At 39.2% G+C, this 7,500-nt stretch overlaps 1 protein-coding gene across 1 annotated transcript in view; it reads right to left on the bottom strand.

Annotated features, from left to right (window-relative positions):
- The window catches only part of LOC143289898 (ras-specific guanine nucleotide-releasing factor RalGPS2-like), a 272,104-nt gene that overhangs the window by 264,234 nt on the left and 370 nt on the right, over positions 1-7,500 (bottom strand). The gene's annotated exons all lie outside the window — the stretch shown is intronic.

The following is a 7,500-nucleotide window of genomic DNA, read 5'->3' as shown; positions in this document are numbered from 1 at the left end:
GTTGGATTATCAGTATGGTATGGTGCACCACTGGCAGCAAAAGAAAGGTGGGCATTATTTTGGCTTTCTTCTGCTTTGGTCCTCACCTTGAAATTTTTTTTTTTTTTTTCCTTTCACTGCCAATGTCACATCTCAGCACCAGCTATGTTGTTTCTGAAATGCGACCAGACCATGGGTCTGTTATCCATGAACTCACTGCTCTTAATTTTCGGTGGTAAGATGTTAGAGTAGGCCATCTTTTCTACATATCACATGGGAATCCTCAGCTATTCTTAGATGCCAACTTTTCTGAGTTTATAGCACTGGGGAACTTTGCACTCTAATTTGACCGGTGGTGAAAGGGATTAACTATCTAATTAATTAAGTTTTTATGAATCAAAATGCTATTATTCATGAATTCATTCAAAGCTGCAAACCATGACTGAAGCCCTCGATTCCCTGCATTTCTTTTTTTTTTTTTTTTTTAAAGTTCCTCTGCTATTCAGCAATTCATAGTTTACTGGAAACAGAGAGAGTTTCAAAAATACTAATGTCAGAATTCTAATATTTTGTCTCATCGCAATCCTTTGTTTCAGACCTCAGTTTCAGAAGACACCTTCTAAAAGTTAAAGATAACTATGAAATTTCTACCAAAACAATTCTTTGTCTCGCAATGATAAGCTTTCTGTGATTCTCTTTTTTCTTAACTTCACCTTTTAATGCTAACAATTCCCCATACCTTTCAGCAATGGCCATAAAGAAAAGACCGCTGGAAACTACAAAGCTTAGCCCATAAACCACATGAGGGCTGAATGAGAGATGGACTGAGGGTGGTCAGATGAAATGAGTCCCCCCCCCCATCCCCCCCCACCCCCGTCCCCCCAAAACCCTCCACCCTCCCAAACCCCCACCCCCTAATCCTTTTCACTCCTATTAATCATGATGAAGCGGACAGAACTTCCTCTCACGTTGATGTGGAAAACTTGTGGACAGCATGCACATTACATGCACACATGCACACATGCAACCACACACAAGCAAGCACACATATGCAGGAACGTGAGCGCGCACATCCTTGTGTGTGTGTGCACACATGTGCATGTCTGTGCGGGTGTTTTCATTTGTTAGCTGAATTCTTGCAAGCACAAAGTTCTAAACCTAAACCTTTGCTCCAAAGCAACATTCCAAAATGAAATAACAGTATCATTACACAACAAACATTTCTTAATTATTTTGGAACCATCTTTCCTGAACAGAAACTTGCCTCTATCTAACATAACATTCTTCTCCAAGCCTTAGTGTGCAAACGCCATCTGGCCTTATATAAATATGATGGAAACCAAATCATGTTTCTGATAAGAAATTTGCCCTATCAAATAAATGTTATTTATCTGTCTGCGCACACCAAAATTTTGTTTCTGGGAATAAAAATGATACCATCAGCAGGAAACGTACTGCACAAATCTGTCATATCTATGATGAGATTTCCACCACACCCATCCGATTAAGAATATTTTTTGAACAAGTTCACTAAAAATAGAAGAAAAAAATTTAATATATAAAAGAATAAGGTTATTCATCCTGGAATACACTGGTTTCAAACCACTAACACAACTAATGTCACAAACACAATATTCCTTTATTCTTTTTTCATGTTTTTTGTTTTGTTTTGTTTTGTTTGTTTGTTGTTGTTGTTTGTTGGTTTGTTTTTTGTTGTTGTTGCTGTTGTTGTTGGGGTTTTTTTTTTGGGGGGGGGGTATTTTGTAAATGTATTTTGGAAACCCTGCTACTGTTGTCAGCCAAAGAAAAGTGTAGTCTTCTCCTTCCCCCACCCCCACCCCCCCATCACCTGTAACCATTCACTCCCCCTTCCCTCCCTCCCTCCCTCCTTGCCTTCCTGTCATCACACCAATCCCAGAGGGTCACAGATGGTAATGGCGGAGGCCATAAAGTGGCTTTAATCAAAAATACCATGGTTTTGTTTGCACACACTTGTAGAAAGTACAATAAAGCTCACTCCCGCCCCCACACACTCACAACACATGTGTACATGTATGATTGTTTTAATATATATGTAATATATATTTGGTTCCTGCTAATCCTAGCGCGTTGGGTTACGCTGCTGGTCAGGCATCTGCTTGGCAGATGTGGTGTAGCGTATATGGATTTGTCCGAACGCAGTAACGCCTCCTTGAGCTACTGAAACTGAAACTAATCCTAGTTCTGCACTCTGTTGCAGTAACAAATGAAAGAGTTCTAGTAGTGAACAGAAGAGTTTTAGACTTAAACAATTAATCAATCGATCCCCCACTTCCTCACCCACCCACCCACCCCCACCCCCCTTCTCCCCACCAAACACCAAATGGAATGAAAGATGATGTTCAGACTTTTTCTGGTTTCCTTTCTTTCCTTCTCCCTACCAAACCCACAGGTAATGAAATGTAAAACAACAAGACCCCCGCCCCTCTCTGTCTCTCTCTCTGTCTGTCTGTCTCTCTCTCTCTCTCTCTCTCAGTGTTCAGTGTTCTGTAACACCAACTGAAAAGGAACACATTAAGATTTTATCAGCTTCTTTCTCTCTCTGAACCCACCTTTTCAGTGAAATGTAAAACATTAATGTACTCTCTCTCTCTCTCTCTCTCTCTCTCTCTCTATATATATATATATATATATATATATATATATATATATATATATATATATATATATATATTACAGTTACACTAAAATGAAATAGAACACATTAAGATTTTTATCACTCTTTTTCTCTCTCCCTCTTGTTCTTCCACACCCACACTCAAATAACATGTTAAACGTTAAGACTCTTTCTCTTTCTACTCTCTCCATCTCTCCTTTTCCTCTCTTTCACCTGGTCTGAATTCCTATTCTTGATTCTTGCATTCACTCGCAAATCTTATATCAATTTTCACTTAAGCACAGTGTGTGTGTGTGTGTGTGTGTGTGCGTGTGTGTGTGTGTGTGTGCATATATATACAAACATTCTTTAGTCCACTGTGCATGTTCCCTGGGTGAAGGAAACACGAAAACCAGTTGACATGCACCTCCTCTGAAAACAGAGTACATACGCCTACAGGTCTGCGTGAATGACACTGCAAAAAACACACAAAGTACACTCACAGAGGTCTCTATCAAATGAGTCCACCGAAAAATGGCAGCCAACAAAAACAAAAAAAGAAGAACATTGGAACAAAACAGGCCACCATATCACACTTCCTCAAACACTTCTCGTGCAACACTGCAGTTTCCACACACACACACACACACACACACACACGCACACAAATCAATAATCAATTAATTTTTCTCTTGAATCAATATGTTAATTCGCATTTCCTTTTTTTCTTCTTCTTCTTCTTTTTTTGATCCCTGTCTCTCACCAAGACCACAGCAAACTGCATCATGCACAAAAGAGGAAGAATGAAAAGAAAAAAAATTATCTGAATAACATCTCCTTGAACCTGTTAGCTATATTTTCACATTTTCAGAGATCCTTTTTTCATTCTTTGTTTTTTTGTTGTTGTTTTTTACGATACAAATAATTTTCCTTTTCAGTTTCAAGGATGCATCCAAGCGATCCATAATGCACTCCACCGCATGTTCTTTTTTTTCATAAATGATTTTTCATAAGGGAACAGATGCCCGACATACACATAGACCCAACACACCGGTCAGGCCTTAACAGCCTATAGAATTACAGGTAAGTACACATTAATCTAAAATAAAGAATAAAATTGGGCCAGCAAACTTGTGCACATCCATACATGTATGCATACATTCATGTACACACACACACACACACACACACACACACACACAATCTCCCTCTCTCTCTCTCTCTCTCTTGATCCCTGATAGCCAGACTGTTGATGCTGAAAACAAGATCAAACAAACTGCAAGGCTAAATTAGATAGTTATTTCTTTTTCTTTTTGTCCCCCCTCATCTGCACTGTTTCAGTGGCATCACTCCCATGCCACTCATTCTGAACCCCCCACACTCCACCCCCCAACCCTCTTCCATTATCTTACCCCCTCTCTATATATAAAAGCATTATCCCCCACCCGAACGCTGCACAAAAATTCATTTGCTTTGTCATTGTAAATGTTAGCATCAAAAGTGACAACAATCAAAAAAAAAAACCCAATACTGTAAAATGTGCAAAACAAACTGCATGAAAAATTTGGATGATTCACCAGTGAAAAATGGAAACATACTTTTTACCTTCTTCTGTTTTGGGGGAGGGGGGTGGGGGGCTACTGATGATTTGCACACATAAAAGTAAAATAAATCAGAATGATGGAGCATACAGAAAATGGCATGATGTGGAAAAGATGGATCATTTCTTTCCCTTTGCTACCGCAGCAGTGGTGTTTTTTTTCTGCATTATTACTTGGTGGCTGGGGGTGGGGGTTGGGGGTGAGGGGAGGCAGCGAGTAGCAAAACTAGCCAACCACCTCCAATCACATTCCCAGAGTTTTATGACTTGACACGGTTCCAGATTCAGCGCTTGCTCCCCATTCACTGGCTTTTTGCCACACTCTCTCTCTCACACACACACACACACACACACACACACACACACACACAAAAGGCACAAAACAACAAAATCAGTCTTGGAAATAAATATGTCAGCACTGGCACAGATCAATCCACATGTGCAGCCACAAACTACCGCCTGCTGATTAACAGCTGCTTGATAGAGCGCAACTGACTTCTGTAATCCTGTGTGCACAGGGAAATAAGCCCATGTTTCTGGGGTTCTTGTTTGTTTTTTTAAGAAGAAAAATTACAAACTGTGTGCCTGAAAGATGCTTTGTTTGTTTTGTTTTGTTTTGTTTTACACATCAACCAAGTCACAGTTTCAGTTTTCAGTTTCAGTTTCACAAAGAGGCATCACTGCATTCAGAAAAATGTGTGTGAGATATATATATATATATATGTATGTATGTATGTATAAAATACACTATACCAATCTGCTTGGTAGACGCTTGACCTGCTGCATGATCCAGTGTGCTTAGTCAGGCCTTGAGTGTATGCATACGAAACATATTGGTGTTAACTATCAGAATGGATTTCTTCTACAGAATTTCACCAGCGGACAACATTTATGTTGCCATAGGCTCTTTATCAGTGTGCTAAGTGCACACTGCACATGGGACCTCAGTTTATCATCTGATCCAAATGACTAGGTCTCAGATGCTCAGTTCAATTTTCCAGTTAAACTTGGGAGAAAGGGCGAAAGCGGGATTCAAACCCAGACCCTCACTGTACTGGCTGGTGAGCATCTTAACCACTCTGCCACCTTCATCCTTGGAGGAACCAAGTCACAAAAACGTCAATGGTGTTGTTTTTTTTAAAGAACCCAAAAACATGAAACTTGAAACGACAGACTGGAAGCTTGCAGCTCAAACTCCAGGAAATTTAAACATAAACTAATAAAGATTGCGGCCAAAAGTTGAACCGTGATGTCCAATTTCTCATAATCTACAAAGATGAACTACCTGCCAGATTATCTAGATGGCTCATAGAATTTTTTTTAATAACATTTTGTTGGTGATCGAAAATCTTACCATTTCAAATTCCAATTAGAATAGGCTCGACCATCATGCAGGCAAGACTGACTTCAGTTATCCCATTTTATATCAACAAAATATTTCTAAACATTACTGCAGTCCAGCTCTCACACTCCCACTAATGAAAGCTATTGCTTGGCTCAACCAATTTCAGCAAAGCTGATGTGTAAAACATGTTCTGCATATGCTTTACTAAAGCATCTAGCTATTCCAATATGAGTTATATATACCTTCTTTCATCAATTCATGTTAAATCAATCTCAGCTGATTCAGAAGTTCAGGTTTAGGTCATGTCACAAAACCCTCCACACACACACACACATACACACACACACTCACAAATCAAATTAACAATAGTAATGGGTGGTAACTCTCTCCATTCACAAGGTACATAACTTCAAGTTGGTTTGTTCCAGTGTACTTTTTGTTTACATGAGTGCTAACTGAATCGGTAGCATAAGCAGCATTGACTTGAAATTATGCACCTTGTGAACGGAGAAAGTTACCACCCATTACTATTTGTTAATCATTTGATCTCCTGGCCTCACTGCTTATTAATTTCAAGTCAAAAAATCACCAAGGCAACCATGTGTTTGTTCTGAATTGTCTGTGTGTTCTGTGTGGTGTGTTCAGGATAAAAGAGGCTATGCCAGTCTTGAATAAAAGCTAATTTTTGTTTGCACATTTCTTCTGTCATTGCTGCTGTGTGCACTTGTCAAATGATCGGTATAAGGACAGGCCTGGCACTTTTTTTCATGAGGAAGTATCTGGGTTTCTTCCAATGTACCTTTTTGTTTACATGTGTGCTAGCTGAATTGGTAGCATAAGCAGCACTAACTTGAAGTTGTGTACCTTGTGAATGGAGAGAGTTTCCACCCATTATTATTTGTTAATTATTTGATCTTCTGGCCTTGTTGTTTATCAATTTCACACAAATCAGATGTTATACTTATCATAAAAAAAAGTCTTCCGCATTTATAAGTTTATCTTCAATTCAAAATACTTCAAAAAAAAGTTGAACAAGAAAGTCACTACAATAAGTGTGGCAATATCTCTTTTTTCTAAAGGGGCCAGGGGGTGGGGAGGTGCAGGGGGTTAGCTAATAAACCAAACAACAAATCATTCTTGGCTTCTTGCCCTCTACCAAATCAATTAAATTTGATCTCAACTGACACAGCACTTCAAGTTCAACCAACATACAGTTCTCTCTCTCTCTCTCTCTCTCTCTCTCTCTCTCACACACACACACACACACACACACACACACACATACACACACACACATTTACACAAAAAAACATACACCATACATGAATATGAGGTTTCTGTGTTTGAGCATGCACCTTCTTCACACTGAGAGGATAAGAAGTTTACTAATTCAAAAAAGAATTTGAATAAAGAACATCCACGAAAGCAGCAGTAGGAAATCTAACTGATCCTTCAACCCATCATACCCCATCACACAAACTATACACACTCACCAGTCAGCACATTGTACAATTCATCTCAGCTAAAACATTTTGTCGGAACAGAAATGGTGATAATTTGTAACTGTTCCAGAAACATGCCTGGAAATATAGTACAAGATGAGAAACTACCAGCAACACCATGGATGTGACAACGATGAACACGTCCGTAAACATGCCTTATTGCCTTCATACTTAAATCACTTTTACTTTTAAGTAAACTGCACGACATGCAAGCTTTCCTGAGCATCGTGCTGAAGGTGCTGCCCCAACTATTTTGGAATGGGCAACACCGAGAGTTGAGAAAATAACTACAACTTTCTTGTGTCATTTCCAGCTCTAAAAGTGGCTGTCGACTTCTTTTACTTTTCTTGTTTCCCTCCCACCCACCCACTTTGGTGAACTCTGCAAGTGCAAACTATTTCCAGACTAGTGTAAGTTGTATTCCTGCTGGAAACTAAAG

The sequence above is a fragment of the Babylonia areolata genome, chromosome 14 (assembly GCF_041734735.1).
Source record: "Babylonia areolata isolate BAREFJ2019XMU chromosome 14, ASM4173473v1, whole genome shotgun sequence".
In the NCBI taxonomy this organism is placed as follows: Eukaryota; Metazoa; Mollusca; class Gastropoda; order Neogastropoda; family Buccinidae; genus Babylonia; species Babylonia areolata.
The sequence above is the reverse complement of the archived record's forward strand: the minus strand, read 5'-3'. Positions and strand labels throughout refer to the sequence as shown.